Here is an 18,079-nt window from a genome sequence, read left to right on the forward strand (position 1 = left end):
CATGTTATTTCTTAAGTTTTACTTTTTAGAGCAGTTTTAGATTCGTTGCAAAATTGAGAAGGTACAGAGATTTCCTATAGACTCCCTACCCTCACACATGCACAGCCTCCCCCATCATCAACATCCCCCACAAGAGTGATACATTTGTTACAATTCTTCTATGTATTTTTAATACAGCATTTATTACTTTATTTTGTTTATTATCTATCTCTTCTACTAAAATATAAGCTTCAAGATAAATCGAATGTATTCTCTGAAAATTTCCTGACTCCTTCAAGAACAGTTACACTCTCAGCTTCTCATTCAGGCCACACTGTATGAGAATTCCCATTGACTGCATCCTCACTAACACTTGGGATTATCAGTCTTTTTTCTCTTTGGCCATTCCAGTAGAAGGGGAGGATTAGCCCTGACAGATAGGAGATGTTGTTTCAAGACACCACCGGGTCCTGAAATCTATGCTATGGGACAAAAGCACCGAATACACACACAAACAGGGAAAATGCCACTATATACTATACACTGAACTTGTAAAAAAAAATTTTAAATATGAAATTCACTTAATCATATCTAGACTTCTCTAGGTTAAGCATTCAACTGAGTGACAAAGGGATAAAAAAGTGGAAAATTATGATGAATTGATGACACGAGACAAATTATGTCTCTTGTTCTTCAGTAGGCACTGACAGAAAGTCCTTGTCAGTCTTTGGAATGTGAGGCAGATAGTTATTAATTTCATACTTTAGAAAAATTTGAGTTTTTAGAGTTCAATTATTTAAATTGTCATAAATTCACTACAGCAACTTTTAACCAGAAAATTGTGTAAAGAATTCCTAATGTATTTTTAAAAATATTATTTAAGTAAAATTTAAATATAGGAAATAGCATACATTATAAAAGTACAGCTCAATCAATTTTCATAAATTAATTACACAACAGTAAACATTGTGCATATCCAGAAGCAAAATATTTCAAGCATTAAGGAGTCTCTTTAGTGTTCTACTCCGTTGTCAAGAATAATCACTATTCAGACTTCCTCCTGATTATTTTTGCCTATTTTTTTACTTCATATAAGAGAAATCAAATAATATTTACTATTTTGGTGTCAGATCTCCTTTGTTCAACCTTACATTTATGAGATGCACTCACGTTGTTGATTGTAGTTGTAGACCGTATATTCTCATTGCTGTATAGTATTTAACAATTCATTTACCCATCCTATCAGTGGGCAATTGTGTATTTCAGTTTGGAGTTATTGTACTGCTATTAACATTCTAATGCATCTCTTTTGGTGAATATGCACACACACAATTCTGTTCGATATATATCAAAGAGTGGAACTGCTATCTTATGAGTTAACACAACACATGTCTTTAGCTTTTAAAGGTACTATCAGTGTTTCCATTTTACTTCTTACAATGAATAGTGTTTTTGATTACAGAAAACAAAGTATTTTACTACCTGGCTATTGCAAGGATGTAGGTAAGCTGCTGATATGTGTATAATTTATTTTGGAACTATACACCAGAACAAACTCTCTTATTAGTTTTATTGCTCTCAAGGATCATAATTCCATACTTCCTGTTGCTCAATATTTGTTTTATATATTGTTGCCAATATCCCTTTTTTCCAACTTTATTGAGAAATAATTGACAAATTATAACTATTTAATGTATATTAATTTTATATATTAAATTTATATAAATTTAATTTTACATATAACTTATGTAATTATATATTAAAATTTTTCTATATTTACATATATATGAATTATTATCAAAATCAAGATAATGAACAAATTCATTATCTCACATAGTTAACTCTTTGTGTATGGGTGAGAATATTTGTGAACTATTCTCAGAACTTTCAAGTATACAATATCATTTACTATAGTCTCCATGCTGTATATTACATCTTTAGAACTTATTCTTCTTATAACTAAAGTTTGCACCCTTGACTTACATCTCCCCATTTCTCCCTCCCCCAGCCCCTGACAACCATCATTCTATTCTCTGCTTCTATGAAATCAGTTTTTTTTTTAATTCCACATATATCGTTTATACTTTTCTAGTTATTTACAGGAGGAGAGAAAATCAGAATCTAGACAACTGGAAAGATAGTCTTTGTCTTTATTTTCTCTCAACCAGTTTTGAAGTTATCTATGCAGAGGTCTTGCATAAAATTTATTTATTCTTAGATATCTGATGCTTTTTAATGCTATTATAAATCACATCTTTAAAATTTTTTCATTCTATTTATTTTTTGCTAGTATATGCAAATACAATTGACTTTTAAATATTAACCTGGTATTCAGCAACCTTGCTAAAATAAATGATTAACTCTAGTAATATAACTGTAGATTCTCTTTTATTGTCTTAGTATACAATTTGTCATGTTATGGATTGTCCAGAGTCTGACTATAAATCAAAGACAGGATTAGAGAAAGGCTTCACAGTGGTGGTAACACACACACTTAACTTTGAGTGATGAGCAGGAGTGCACCAGTTAGAAATAACATAACTGACATTTTAGGCAGAGGTAACGGTCTGTCCAATGACAGAGAGAATTGACTGGGAATGATGGATCCTGAGACTGTTAAAAGACACGCAGGGAAGGTGGTAAGAGCTGCAAGTAGAGAAATAAATGAGAACCAAATGATAAAAGTCCCTGTATGTCAAATCAAGGACTTTGCATGTTTTCCCACTCAAATTTGAAAGTTGTTAAACTATTTTTCACCAGGAGAGTAAAGTAATGAGTTTGAGATGTAAAAACTCCACTCTTGCATCCAGTGCAGTCATATATGACCACAGACATTATGTTTATACAATTCCAGGATGCCATTTGCCTCTACTGCTATGTAAATGGCACCCTCTGAAGTCGTGTGACAAGGCTTATGGAAGCATAGGAGATAGATTGGAGACGTGTTCCTGGAGACAGGGAAACTACTGTGAAATGTAAACAGATTCAGACTTAAATAAAGAGAGACTTTATTTAAAAGACTATTGTAATGGGAGAACACGCTGACTAAAAGATCTGCAAGTATCTTAAGGCTCAGATAGAAAAGGGTCTTTCTTATGTAATAACAAGGCTAGAAAGAACCCAAATGGAGGCGGGCAGGACAGAGACTTACCTCCCTCATCATTAGATGCTGCATGGGAGGGCTCCTACGGAGGAGCAGTGCTGGATTAGGGTCACAATTCAGAATCCTTGGGAGGGGGACAAACGTTTTAGCTAATCGCCGATGAGGCAAAAATTTGGAGTTATTTGGCAAGTCTGTATCTGACCTTGTCTTAAGGTAAACAAGGGGATTGATTATTCAGGAGTCTTATCTACAAAGTGATGTAGGAATCCTGGCTTTTTGCCTTAAATCATTTCCTGGAACACAAAAGAGGGATCCCTTTAAAGATTGATGTTTTCCAGGATTATGAGGGTCAAGTAAAGTTTAAAATTATCATTACATAGGAGATGCCTATAAATGTCCAGGTAAAAAGTCACTGGAAATTAAAATATTTAAAATTAAAATATTTTAGGTATTCACGCCCCTCTTGGTTTTGAGCCACAATAAGTGTCAACAAAGTAACATCCTTAATCTGAGAGAAGAAAACAGAATTAATGGTTTCCCCTGGAAAAAAATAAATGTCTCTGCCTCCAGCTCTCCCCTCAGTAGATCCCCTTTCTGTGGTTTTACCATGCCCCCGAAGTGCAAGAATAGTGATGCTGGCAATTTAGATATACCAAAGAGAAACTGCGAAGTGCTTCCTTTAAGTGAAAAGGTGAGTACAATAGATATTTTGGTAAAGAGACCATGTTCACACTTTTGTTACAGATTTTGGTATAATTATTCTATTTTATTATTATTTATTGTTGTTAATTGCTTACTGTGCTAATTTATAAATTAAACTTTATCACAGATATGAATGTATAGGAAAAAACATAGTATACAAAGAGTTCAGTACTACCCAAGGTTTCAAGCATCACTGGGGGTCCTGGAACATCCTCCCAGATAAGAGGGGATGACTGTACTTCCAGTAATCACCTCTAATTATGCCTTCAATTGAGACAATTAGCAAATAATTACAAATTCAGTTTTTTGGTGCTATTTAAATTCTGAGATTCTGTGTTAATTTTGGCAGCTTATAATAATTTATTTTCCTCCTCTAAAAAAAAGGTTTAGTGATCTCAAAACCTTGCTTAATAGCCATTGCATATTAATGAATTGCAGACAATTAAGACTAATTTTCAAAAAGAAAAAAATAGAACTACTTTAATGAGACCACTGAGACCACAGGGTTATAACTGAACAAAGGAAGCACCCTGAAACATTTTATAAATATTTGTTTACATTCATAATAATTGAATGCATTATTTTGACACAGTTATAGTTAACTATCCAGCCATACAAAATGTTGGTGTATTTCTTGAAATAAATTTTAAAAAAAATACTTATTTGCTCAAATATCCTGCCTTCAGATATTACTGTATCTTCTTAGAGTCCTAAGTGCTCTTATATGTAAATTTTAAATGGAAGTTCGCTCTGTGGGCACAACATGTACAGTCACATCCCACTAATCAAACCAATAAGATAACATATATTTAATTTAGACCCTTACTCTCGAAGTGTGAAAACAGTAGCTTTATCACCCAGGAACTTGTTAGAAATTTAGAATTCGGGGTCCACCATAGACCTCCTAAATCAGAATTTGCATTTTTAACAAGATCCCCAGGTAAGGCAAATACTCCTAAAATTTGAGAAGCTCTGTTTAAGCCCAAGGACATACATCTCAATCACTTTAAAAAATGCAACTGCCAAGCTCCCAGGCCAGGTTTACTGAAAGCAATTCCCTAACAGTGAGATTTAAGAACTGCTAAACATTTTAACAGGTGATTTTTATAAAATGCCAAGACTAGGAATTACTGATCGAAGAGAGTCTTCAGTGACACAGTGATTTACCTCTGACCTTAATTTGCTAAACCATATAAGCAGAAAGAAAAAAATTAAGCTATTAGATTTAATGGGCTCCCACACACAAAGGTCCAAATATAGACAGTATCTCAGTGGGATCAAGGTTGTCTAAAATCAATATTTGTATAAACAGTTGCACATTAATAATTTTTTTGACAGGAAAAAATAAATGAAAGAATTCTTACTTGCTGAGTATTGAGCAGCCAATGTGCTCAAATTTTAATAGACATCTATAGAAGCTGGGTTAGAGTTGGCTAAGAAAAAGTACAAGAAAGTGACACAAACTTGTAAGAATGTAGTATGATTATGAACACCCGAAGTCTATTCTTCATTTATTCTTTAGTTCTTCTCATATATCTATTCTGACAAATATTTTGTTTTATTGAATGTACTAAATGTGGACTTCTGCGCCAGGCACTGAAATAAGCTGACATGGAAAAATGTGAACGCAACATACACACACATTTTCACAGCTACATTCAGATCAGTGAGATCTGTACAGAGGATAGAGCCATTGCTTTGATAGAGCTATAATTTTAACAAATGACAGAGTAAGTAGAGTGACTCAACCCTTATTTTACTTCTCTCTTCTCTGCCATTAAGAACAATATACTAACAGGAAAGGGTAGATCAAACATTGCATAAAAGGAGTTAAAACCCAAAAAGGAAATAGTTATTAAGAGAACACATAGTTATTATAAATTGTCATGCTGGCAAAATTACCTGCTAATGCATGGTAAAAACTTAGAGGTATGTTCCCAGAAATACTGCAAGCATAGTGAACGTTACCACCGCAAGTGATACTTGCCTTGGAATTGTGACTCCCAGTACTTGCCTTTTCTACTGCACCATGCTACCACTACATCCCTTCAATATTCTTTAGAGGAATTTCCTCTACAAACCTTTTTGTTACAAACGGCACAAAATGGCATTTAATCTGGTTGAAAATGCTATTAATTCAAAATTAAGGGATAATTAATACAAAATTTGCGAGGTTTTAAATCTGTTATTAATTATGGGTTACATTCAGTGGTACACTGGAGCTAGTTCCTACAAGCTCAGGAGAGCTGATTGCATGTTTCTCTTCCCAGACCTAAGTTCAGCAACATCCCATTGGATAGCTTGAAATTGGCCATGGTGGGAGTGTTTACACTTAGGGAGATCAGTACAAGTTAGGGTCTTTTTTAAAGAGCTGTTTTCTGGTGAGTAATTGGTTAAGACCAATAAAAACCGCACTGCAGAAACAAAAATTCAAGCAAACCTAAAAATTGTTTTATTTTCATGAGGTTTTTTTGTTTTGTTTTGTTTTTAAATACCAGCTCTTTCTTTTCCAGCTTCTATCGTTCTAATAGAGACCTTTATAGTTTTCCTGGATGAGATATTGCAATTACCTCCTTAATTCTTGTAACTCCATAGATTAACTAATTTTTATAACTCCATGGATTAATATGAAATAAAATGTTTCTGAATATTGTATAAATAGATTCATTCACTGTATATTCTTTAATGTCTGGCATCTTTTGTTCAACATTATGCTATTGCAAACTATCCATATTGTTGCATTAAAGTAGTGTTTATTCATTTTCATTGACCCTATATTATACTACAATTTTTTTCCATCTTCTGTTCTTAGACATTTGAATTTATCTTGTTTGAGGCTATTACACTGCACATTTATTATTTGCATTTCCATTACTATCCATTTTTAGATCTTATTGTGATTCAGTTCAAAATATTTTCTAATCTTTCTTGTAATTTTTTTATTGAACCTTGAATTGTTTATAGTACATTTCTTAATTTCTAAATGTAAAGGAAATTTTTAGTTATCTTTTTAAGTTCTAACATCACTCCTTTCCACTACAATCAGAAAACATAGCTGGTATGATTTGAACCCTCCTAAATCTGTTGAGACTTGCTTTTTGATGTTTCATATTGTCGATCCAGTAAATGTCCCATGTGCACTTAAAAAGAATGAGTGTTCTGGAGCTTTATATACAGTGTTGTAATAGCCAATTAGGTTAACTTTGTAAATATTGTGCTCAAGCATTCAATAGTCTTGGTGACATTTTTTGTTTGTTTTTTTCGTTTATTAGTTACTGAGAGAAATTTACTTAAGTTTTCCATTATGAACACAGAGTTGTATATTTCTCCTTGTTTCACTTAATTTTTTCCTTCTATTTCTCTCCTCTCCCCTCCTTTCCCTTTCCTTCCCTCTCCCTGTCCCTCTTTCTCTCTTTCTTTCCCTCTCCTCCCACTCCACCCCATCATCATACTAAATTCTAGATAATCTTCTCTTTCACCCACCCCAGACCTCATCCCCAACATAGACTACTCCCTGCTTCTTGTCTTTGATCTTTCTTTTATTAAAACTAATTTGAACGAAGATGTTTAAAATTTCCTATTGTATCTTTTCTGGTTTTGTTTGTCTTTTGTTTGTTTTGTTTTTTACCCTTTTCAGGTAACATTTTAACAATGGTTTTCATTTGGTAAATTCAGAATGGAAAATACCTTTAATCTAGTAAGATGAGATAACAAAATAACCGTAGATGATGCTAGTGATAAGCTTGAGATTTTATATGCTGGAGAGAGAGAAGAGAAATATATTTATCAAATTGCTATACATTAAGCAAATGGGTAGAGAGAATAAAATAACCCAAGTTGCTTTGTTCATATTATCTCAATCATCTAAGTGATGGAGACCTCAACGGCATAGTTCTCTCAGAGATGCATGAAATCCCAGAAAGTCAGCTTTCACTCAGACAATACCTTAGGACCACCTGGCGGTCTGAAAGAACAATCACTGTCTAGACCCAATATTTAGTGCAGATTGCAATTTTCATACATACATTTCTCATTCATTTGATTCAACCAGAGTATTTTCCTTCAATCTTTGGATCCATAGGGTGATTAAGTCTTAGCTTTCTCTTTTATAAAATGTGAACAGTTATTTTACAGGGTCACTGTGAAGTTTAAATAGAAAAACAGATGTAATGTATCTAATAGAACCCAGTGTACAGCAAATATTCTGTTAATGAACTATTATGTTTAGCCTCTAATTCTTGAGCCTGAAAGTAATCTCTCCCACCTCTGACCCACCACAATATTTGTATGACTTCCTCTATGCCTAATCTTCTTTCTTGAATACTATCAAAATAATTTCAAAAAGAAGCAGACTACTTGGGTAGTGAGGCCCTAGAAGTGAAGGAGAGTAAATATTCTCAAATCTCTTCTGATTTCTTTGGAACTTTTGGTGAGACAAGTAAAAAAAAAAAAAAAAAAAGCATTTACAATTTTGACAGCATAGGCCAAGTGAATTGAAAGTGAATTTCAATTAGCTATTAAATACCTGAGGTCTTCATGACACAATATAGTATCCCCAATGCACACAAGGAAATTTTTTTGTAGCCCTGTCAGAGCCCAACATACTGACATCTGTAAATTTGGTAATGATCTCTCAGCAGAAAAGATGGCCTGGAGATAATAGCCTTGGCAGGTAAGTAAGTCAACCATGCTGCCAAAATACTTTCATAGATTGCATTCATCCTGCCATTCCAAGTGGCTTCCTATAATTGTTTACATCTATTTTTAAGTCACTAGAGGAAACAATTCTAGGAGTAGGAATTGTCATGAGCTTTCCTCCCAAATCACCTCTTTCAGGGAAACACCAGCTACTTCCTTTGGTTTATAACTGTCTCATCTTTGTTTGACAGTTGGCCACTGCTACCTCTAGAAGATCTGCTTCTGAGTGAGCTGTATCCCACCCAACATATGGTCTTGAATCTGGGCCTGTATGTTCACAGCTTTGGACAAACGTCTAATCAAAGACTACAGAGGTGTGAGATCTGGCTTTTATTAAAGGAATTACTTACACTGAAAAACTTGCTGGATTGAAGCTGACTGGTTACTCTGTCTCTCTCACTGTCCTAGTCTCTATTGTCTGCCCTTCTAAGTCCCTCTCAGTGCCTTTATTCTGTCTTTCACTGTCCCTCGCACTCTCTGCCTCTGAGAGGAGACCAACTCTGTCTATGGAATGTTACCCCTTTTCTAATAAACTTTCCTTTGACTCTAAAAAATAAATAAATTAAATAAATAATAATGATATTATTATTATTATTGTTATTATTATTATTTTCCAGGTTCCACTTGCCTCATTGAATTGTAGAACCAATACAAAGCCAGTAGAGTCCTAGGAGTTCACTGATTCCCAAGGTTTTACAGGGTGAATCATCATTCTTACCTTCTGTCACCCAAATCCATTGCAATAACAAGTTTTGTCAAATTTACCTTCCAAATACATATTGAATATACATACTCATTTCTCTCCATCTTCACTCTCTCTATCTTTTCTTTTTTGGTCTACTTTAATGTCACCTACTATTCACTCCTCCCCTGCTCAAGTCATCTCCCACACAAAAGTAGCAAGATACTGAACCTAACATCCTTTACTGACTTCTTTTATTTAACTCCAAACTTATCATGTCCCACATCTTCTCCTTTATTGGAATGTAAGCTCTATGAGGACGGAGACTATATCTGTCTTGTTCACCACTGAATTATAAAACCTAGAATTAATTAATGGAGTCAACCCAACTGGAATCCAGCCTTCTGCATAGCAGACTTACCATAGCATCAGTGGAGTAGACTCCTAGCCCATTCAGGAAACCCTTATTCACATAACACCCTGATGGCCAGAGCCTCAAAGCCTGGGTACAGAACATTGGTGGTATTGTCCCCGACCCATTTTTGCAGCATAGAAAGCAATAGGAGATTTATTAAAAGCAGTGTCCAGAGGGAGTTCCAGGCTGGACACAAACTGAAAATGAGTCAGCAAACCAAGCAAAGAATAAAAAGGTACAGAGACAGCTAAAATGAAGAACAAAGAAGAGCTTGAAAAAAGAAACAAATCTTTTGAATAAGATGCTGGAAAATGAGGACATGAGAAATTCCTGATCTTAAAGGTAGAAAAAAGTCATCGACTTTTTTTAAAAAGTCGATACTCATAGTACGAGTCTGCTGGGAGTGTTAGGAGCAGAGGGTGCATGTTTCCAACCCTCACCATCATCTTAAAAGCCACACAATTCACTTCAAAATGAACTTCCTGTTTACTCACTCACCACCTATTCATTCATTCATTTATAATATATTATTTATTGAAAATTTATGAATATCTTCAGAAACATTGAAATACACAAATAAATCTTATTTCAAATCTCCCTGCTGTCCATCTAAAACAAGCAGACTGATGTTCCCATTTCTAATATTCTTCCTTCTTCTTGCACTCATCACTCAAGATTTATGTCTTTCTGTCTTCTAGGATTTTCTAAATTTTCTTCTGATTTTTCCTTATCCAAGCTCCTTTTGTATGTATGGTGGGCTCACATCTTTTAAGCCTTGAAGAGTGGCTATCTGTGTTATTTTCATACTTAATATACCTTAGGAACTGGTATGTTTTATTTTATCTGTTGTGTTTTTCCTGTGGAACTTAGCTCAGATATGGACAATTAGTGTGTGATAAGTGTTCAGGAAATATTTCAAATCTATTGGCTTGTGGGGAGGGTCATTATCTCAGATCAGAACTCTAGTAGAGTTAGTTCTCTTATTTTCTAGTTAATTTGGATGTATGAGAAGACCTTTCTCAGCAGTTTTAGACTTTTATTGCATCTGTCTGCCAGCCAGAACCCATTTCCCTGTTCTCCCAACTGAATCCTAGAGTAACCCATGGGCTCACTGAGCCACAGTGGATTCCTATTTATAACATTTGGTTCCTGGCTGCTTTGAATCTTTTCCTGTAACCAATCTAGGAATTCACAAACTTCAAAAGTAAATACATTTTAAACACACACACATATTTATTTAGAGACATTAATAAAATAGCATTTTTTCAAGTTTATTATACTTTTCTTTTTTATTTTAAAAGTAACACATGGACATTAGAAGTTTTTGACACAGAAAAGAAAATCTTTATAATCCTAGCTTCTCAATAAACTTCACACTTTGTGAATATGTTTGCATTTTGGTACATTTCTCTTCATCCCTTTTTATCTCTTCATTTTGAAGCCTGCCTTTTGTTTTTCCACTTCATATTGAAATCTATCATGACATACTTAGTTGCCTCATATTCTTTGTTATCCTCTTTGTTTCAAATCCATCAACTTCCTTTGAGAGGATTAAATGAAATAAAAAGGAGGTACAATATACTGAGTATTATATCTAAAACACTTTCTGTATTGTTGTATATCTTTCTAACAATTATTTTTAATATTTCTTTGGTATTCTATGAACTATATGTATACTTTAACTATTATTAGTATTGTAGCCAGTAATTCATGTGCAGAGGCAGTGATGCAAATAAGGCTTCCTTTTATTTTGGCTTATGTAACTGGCCTCCTGCCCCCAGACTTCTGTTGTCAGGTCACTCCCACAACAAACACCTGCAGGATGTGGCTCTGTCGGGGATAGTCAGAAGAAGCATATCAATCTCAGGGAAAGGAAAGGGAGTGAGGAAAGACAACGCAGAATGAAAGGAACTCTCAAGTGGAGTCCTCTTCGGGTTCAATTGCTTTTGCAGCTTTACTCTCGCTCTTAGTACAAAGTTGGAAGTGTGACATTTTAAAGTTAGTTTTTATAGAAACAAATGTCAGGAGAGGTGAGTCATCCTAATATCTCTAAAAATAAACCCAGGTTGTCAAAGAAATCAAAACTTTGCCCTCGAGCTTAGCCAGCGAGAGAGCAAGAGACGTCCTGCCGTGGGCTGTGCAGCTGCTTGAGGTAATCCCCAAATCTAAGGGCACTACAGGGCTGGACAGGCTGAAAATAAGCAAAAAGAACTTGGGATTTGGGATTTAAGTGAAAGTGGCCTTCAGAAAATGAAGGAGAATTGAGAAGAAGAGAAGCGATTTGACCGTTTCAAACGAGGGCCAAGTTTGGCCTCCTAAGATTCCCTCCATTGTTCAGGTTTGAAACGTAGTTTTATCAGCAGCCCAGAGACTTAGCATGTGATAATGAGCATCCATAGTGGTCTGAGTTCAGAGAGAGAAAAAAAATCTTTTGAGTCCTCAGTAGATACATCGAGGCCAAAAGGAAACAAAAACTGAGTTCCAACTGTAGAGACTGTAAAGCTGCCTATTTTCTTTTTCCTCTCATATTCCTTCTCTGCAGCTCTCTCTACCATTTCAACAGTCACCCAGATGGTCAGTATCCTTTAGCGTCCCTCCCCAGGCCTGGCCATTGAGTAACTGAACACTTCCTCCTGCCTGCTCTCTTGAGAATATCAAGTGGTCAAGTTGGGGGGTTTTGTTTGTTGGTTGGTTTTTAAAACCTCCCTGACCTGTGCTAGGGGCTTATGATACAATGGTGAGCAAGTCCCTGAGCCACGGAGCTTGCATTTTTATTATGAAAGGCAGACAGTAAACATATTTACAAATAAATATGAGGTATAAGTTCATTATCATAAAGATAAAATAGGATAAAACAATAGTGATTTATTGAGTATGGGTTGGGGCAGGGAGGTCTTAATTAGAGATGTCCTTTCTTTCATTTTATATATATCACACATGCATGGATGTGGTATAAATTCAGAAATTCAAGAAAGTATACAATAAAAGGGAGCCTCTCTGCCATGCAGTACACCTCTAGGAGGCAACAACAGATACTGGCTTCTCAGATATCCTTTAAAAGGTATTCTATGCATATGCAAGCATAAATTAATTTTTATACCTATGTGATTATATTTTATTATGAAAACTTCTAAATATATAGCAATATAGTATGAATTCTATAGTAAACACCCAAATACTAACCACTTAGATTCTACCATTGCCAATTAGCAGTATTTTATCATTTATCTATCAATATATCTATCCTTTTATCTATCTATCTATCTATCTATCTATCTATCTATCTATCTATCTATCTATCTATCTATCTTATTTTTCATGCACTTCGAAGTAAATTGCAGACATTACTAAATAACTCCAAAACACTTTGGCATGTATATTGTTAACTAGAGCTCAATTTTCAATTTTTTTAACTGTAAACTTGATATGCAGAAGTTTTAAATCTCTTCTAATCCATGACCTTATTATAACTCCATGTTTATTTGGGTCTTCTTTAATTTCTCTCATCATTGTTTTGTATGTTTTCATATTGAGATCTGACACATATTTTCTTAAATTTATTTATGTGTTTTATATTTCTTGATGCTATTTATTCAATGTCTTACTCAATGCTAAAAGACTGAAAGCTTTTCCTCTAAGGTCAGGAATAAGACAAAGATGCTTGCTTTTGCCGCTTGATTCAACATAGTATTGCAAGTTCTATCCAGAGTAATTAGGCAAGAAAAAGAATAAAGGGCATTCAGATTGGAAAGAAAGAAGTAATATTTTTGTTTGCAGATGACATGATCTTATATGCAAAGTTTCAGGATGCAGAATCAACATGCAAAAATTAGCTGTGTTTCTATACACTAATAATGGACAATCAAAAAGGAAATTAAGAAAACAATTCACTTACCATAGCATTAAAAAAGTGCTTAATAATAAACTTAACCAAGAAGGCAAAGACTTGTACACTTAAAACTACAAAGATTGCTGTAAGAAATTAAAGAGGACACAAATACACAAAAAGACATCTCATGTTTGTGGATTAAAAGACTTACTTATTTAAATATCAATACTATTCAAAATGGTCTAAAGATTCAAAGCAATCCTATCAAAATCCCAATGACATTTTTTTACAGAAATAGAAAGATTTATCCTAAAATTTGTATGGAGTTGCAAGGACCCTGAATAGCCAAAATAATTTTTTTTAAAAAGTTGGAGATCTTTCACTTTCTGGCTCCAAAACTTCCTATAAAACTACAGTTATCAAAGCACTGTAGCATAAATACAAATATAGAGACCAATGGAAGAGAACTGAGTGCTCTTAAATAAACTCTCACATATATGGCAAATGATTTTCGGCAAGGGTACCAAGACTGTTCAGTAAGAAAGAATAGTCCTTTCAAAAAATGGTTATGGGAAAACTGAGTATTGAAAACTATGCAAAAGAATACTGTTAGATCCTTAACTTACACAATATACAAAAATTAAAATAGATCCAAGACTTAAATGTAAAAGCTAAGACTGTAAGACTCTTAGAATTAAAAATAAAGCTTCATGCATGACATTGAACTTGGCAACAATTTCTTGAATATGACACCAAAAGCACAGGCAACAATGACAAAAAAATAGATCAATAACACTACATCAAAATTTAAAATTCCTATACTTTAAAGAACACAATCAACACAGTGAAAATGCATCCTACAGAAAGGGAGAAAATATTTACAAATCACGTATCTGAGAAGGGATTAATGTCTAAAATATATTTTTAAAAATCCTAAAATTCGACAACATAAACACACCTGATTTTTAAAATGGGTAAAGAGTTTGAATAGACAATTATGCTACCTGTTATTAAATAACCAAAAATTAAATAATTAAAAAAAATGAGTGTTTCTATAGTTGTGGAGAAATTGGTACTCTTGTATGCTAGTGGTCAGAATGTAAAATGGGGCAGCTACTATGGAAAAGTATGGCAATTCCTCAATAAAATTAAAAATAAAATTATCGTATGATCCAGCAATTCCTCTTCTAGGTATATACCCAAAAGAATTTAAAGCAAGGACTCAAATAAATATTTGTACATCCATGTTTTTATCAGCATTATTCACAATAGCCAAATGTGGAAGCGACCCAAGTGTCCATTTATTGATAAATGGTATATGCATACCATGGAATATTATTCAGCCTTAAAAAGGAATGGAATTCTGATACATATTACAACATGTATGAACTTTGAACGCATTACGCTAATTGAAATAAGCCAGACACCAAAGGATAATTATTGTATCATTGCACTTATATAGGGTATATAGAATAGTCAATCCATAGAGACAGAAAGTAGAATAATGGTTACTAGGGACTGCTGGGTGAAAAATGAAAGTTACTCTATAATGGGTACAGAGTTTCAGTTTTGGATGATGAAAAAGTTCTGGAAGTGTGTAGTGTTGATAGTTGTACAATAATGTATATGTACTTAATGCCACTTATGTTATATATTTTATTACAATAAAAAATAATGTCACAGTGTAGGGTTAGGATAGCATAGGGGAAATCTCTATATCTTCATCCTAATTTTGCTGTTAACCTGAAACAGCTCTCAAGAGAGTAGGCGGGAGGAGGGAGGAGGGAGATAGATGGGGTAAAAGGGGTCAAATATGTGGTGACAGAAAGAAATCTAACTATGGGAGGGGAACGCACAATGCAATATATATATATCTCTAGATATATATATATCTTACTTTTAAATTGTACACCTGAAACTTACTGTATTTTGTTAACCAATGTCACCAAAAAAATAAATAAATAATTAAAAATAAATCAAAAAAAAGAAAAGAAAAATGTCATGCTAGCTGGGTTTTTTCTGATTGTTCCTTTGTAAAGTACAGGGTTTGAGATGACTATTACAAGATTTTGGTTATCTGGTTGTTCTACTGTTATCTTCTAGGAGTTTTATAGTTTTGCATTTTATATTTAGGTCTGTGATTCATTTTGAGTTATTTTTTGTGAAGCATGAAAGGTTTGTGTCTAGATTAATTTTTTTGTTTGTAGATCCAGCTGTTTCAGCACCATTTGTTAAAAGAAACTATTTTTACTCCACTGTATTGCCTTTGCTACTTTGTCAAAGATCAGTTAACTATATTTATCTGGGCTATCTATTCTGATCCATTGATCTATTTGTCTATTCTTTCACCAGTACCACACTATCTTCATTATTGTAGCTTTATAGTAAATCTGGAAATTGGGTCAGATGAGTCCTCCAACTTTTTTCTTCTCTTTCAATATTTTGTTGGTTATTTGGGGGTATTTTGCCTTTCTATATAAACTTTAGAATTAGTTTGTCAATATCCATAAAATAACTTGCTGGAATTTTGGTTAGTATTGCACTGAATCTACTATAGAGGAAGTTGAGAAGAACTGACATTTTGACAAGTATTGCATTGAATCTATAGAGGAAGTTGAGAAGAACTGACATTTTGACAATATTGAGTCTTCCCATTCATGACCATGGAATAGCTTTCTTTTTATTTAGTTCTTTATTTCTTTTTATCAAAGTTTGTACATTTCCTCATCTTGTTTCTATTTTGTTAGATTTATACCTAGGTATTTAATTCTTTCAGGGGTGCTTAAGTAAATGATACTGTGTTTATAATTTCAAATTCTACTTGTTAATTGCTTATAGGAAAGTGTTTGACTTTTGTATGTTAATCTTGTATCCTGAAACCTTGCTATAATTTTTTATTACTTCCAGGATTGTTTCATTTATTCTTTCCAACTTTTCTGCATAGATGATCATGTTGTCTGTGAACAGAGACAGTTTTATTTCTTTTTTTCCCAGTATTTATACCTTTATTTCCTTGTTTTTGTTTTATTTATTTAGCTAGAAATTCCAGTATGATGTTGAAGAGGAATGAGGAGAGAAGACATCTGGCTTTGTACCTGATTTTAATGGGAAAGCTTTGAGTTTCTCAAAATTAAGTATGATAACTGTGGGGTTTTTTAAATACATTCTTTATCAAATTGGAGAACTTCTTTTCTATTCCTAGTTTACTCAGTGAATGTTGGATTTTGTCAGATACTTTTTCTGCATTGTTTGATATGGTCATGTGATTTTTCTTTTCTTTATTATTCTGATGGATTACATTAATTGATTTTTGAATGTTGAAGCAGGCTTGCATATCTGTGGTAAATCCCACTTGGTTGTGGTATATCATTCTTTTTATACTTTATTGTATTCAATTTGCTGAAGTTTTGTTATGTTCCTGCATTTTTGCATCAACAAAGAGAAAAAATCTGGACATATGTTAAAGCTTTGAAACAGGAATCAGAGCAGAGAATGTGATCCTGCTTCCACATACTAGTCCTCACTATAAGATCACCCAGAGCTATGAAAATAATGATTTTTGGCTGAGAATCATGAATATTTTGTCCTATAGATAGGCTCTGATTAGATTAGGCGGCCTATAAAAAGCCTTTTTAAAATTTTTGAATTTATTTTTTATGATCTGTTTCATTGTAAATTTGCTGTGAGGTAACAGAACTCACGAAGATTGGGACAAACATGCTGAAAACAAGATTTTCTGTATCTTGAGGTTCAAACATTATATGTATCATAAAAATTAGGAGCTGCTTTAAATAATAGGTTAAATGCTAAACAATTTTTTGGCTTTGTTAACTTTATTTGTTAACAAAATTTGGCTTGGTTAACTTTATTTCTAATTATTTATTTAAATAATAACTTGGGATTTAAGTGGTAGACGGTCGGTACCCATGTACCTTCATGAAATAGACTGAATTTACATGATTTTTTTTTTTTTTTGACTAAGATGCCTAAAGTACTTTTACAACATTATCAAAATGTTTCATCAAATGCCATTTTAAAGGGACTAGGGACATCTTTTAATGGGAAATGGATGACTCAGAGGTAAAAAATCTCCACTATATTACAAAATAAATTAGAAGTGGACACTTTAAAGAAAAAAAGGTTATCACATTCTCAAATAGAATATACTTTATGTGATTTAAGAACTGCTGAATAGCTCTTTCTGCTCCAAATTATTCTTTTTTTTTTCAGTTTTTTATTCTACCTGAAATTCTGACAATTGCAGATTCATTTCATTCAGTATGAAATAAGAAATAACTCTAGAACTCTGAGTCTATTGATTGTTCATACATTTATTTGATTTAGTTGAATCAAATTTCTTTTTTTTCTTTTCCTAATTGAGCTGAACTGTTTTAAAGAAAGTGATCATGAGTGATGGGGAGTGAAGAAATGAGAGATAGTTGAAAAGACCGGGGCATATATAATGCTATCATTCCTCACTCTAAGGCAGTGGTCTGAATCCTAGCAGCGTATTAAAACTACCAGGGGAGCTATTTTAAATGATACAAAACCAAACCACAAAACAAAGATCAATGCCTGAACTCTTCATCCCTCAAAGACAATTATACCAGAATCTTTGTGGTGGGGCAAGTTTCTTGTGTTTCTCTTTTTAAGGTTCTCAAGGTGGTTTTA

The sequence above is a fragment of the Pteropus alecto genome, unplaced genomic scaffold (assembly GCF_000325575.1).
Source record: "Pteropus alecto unplaced genomic scaffold, ASM32557v1 scaffold12, whole genome shotgun sequence".
In the NCBI taxonomy this organism is placed as follows: Eukaryota; Metazoa; Chordata; class Mammalia; order Chiroptera; family Pteropodidae; genus Pteropus; species Pteropus alecto.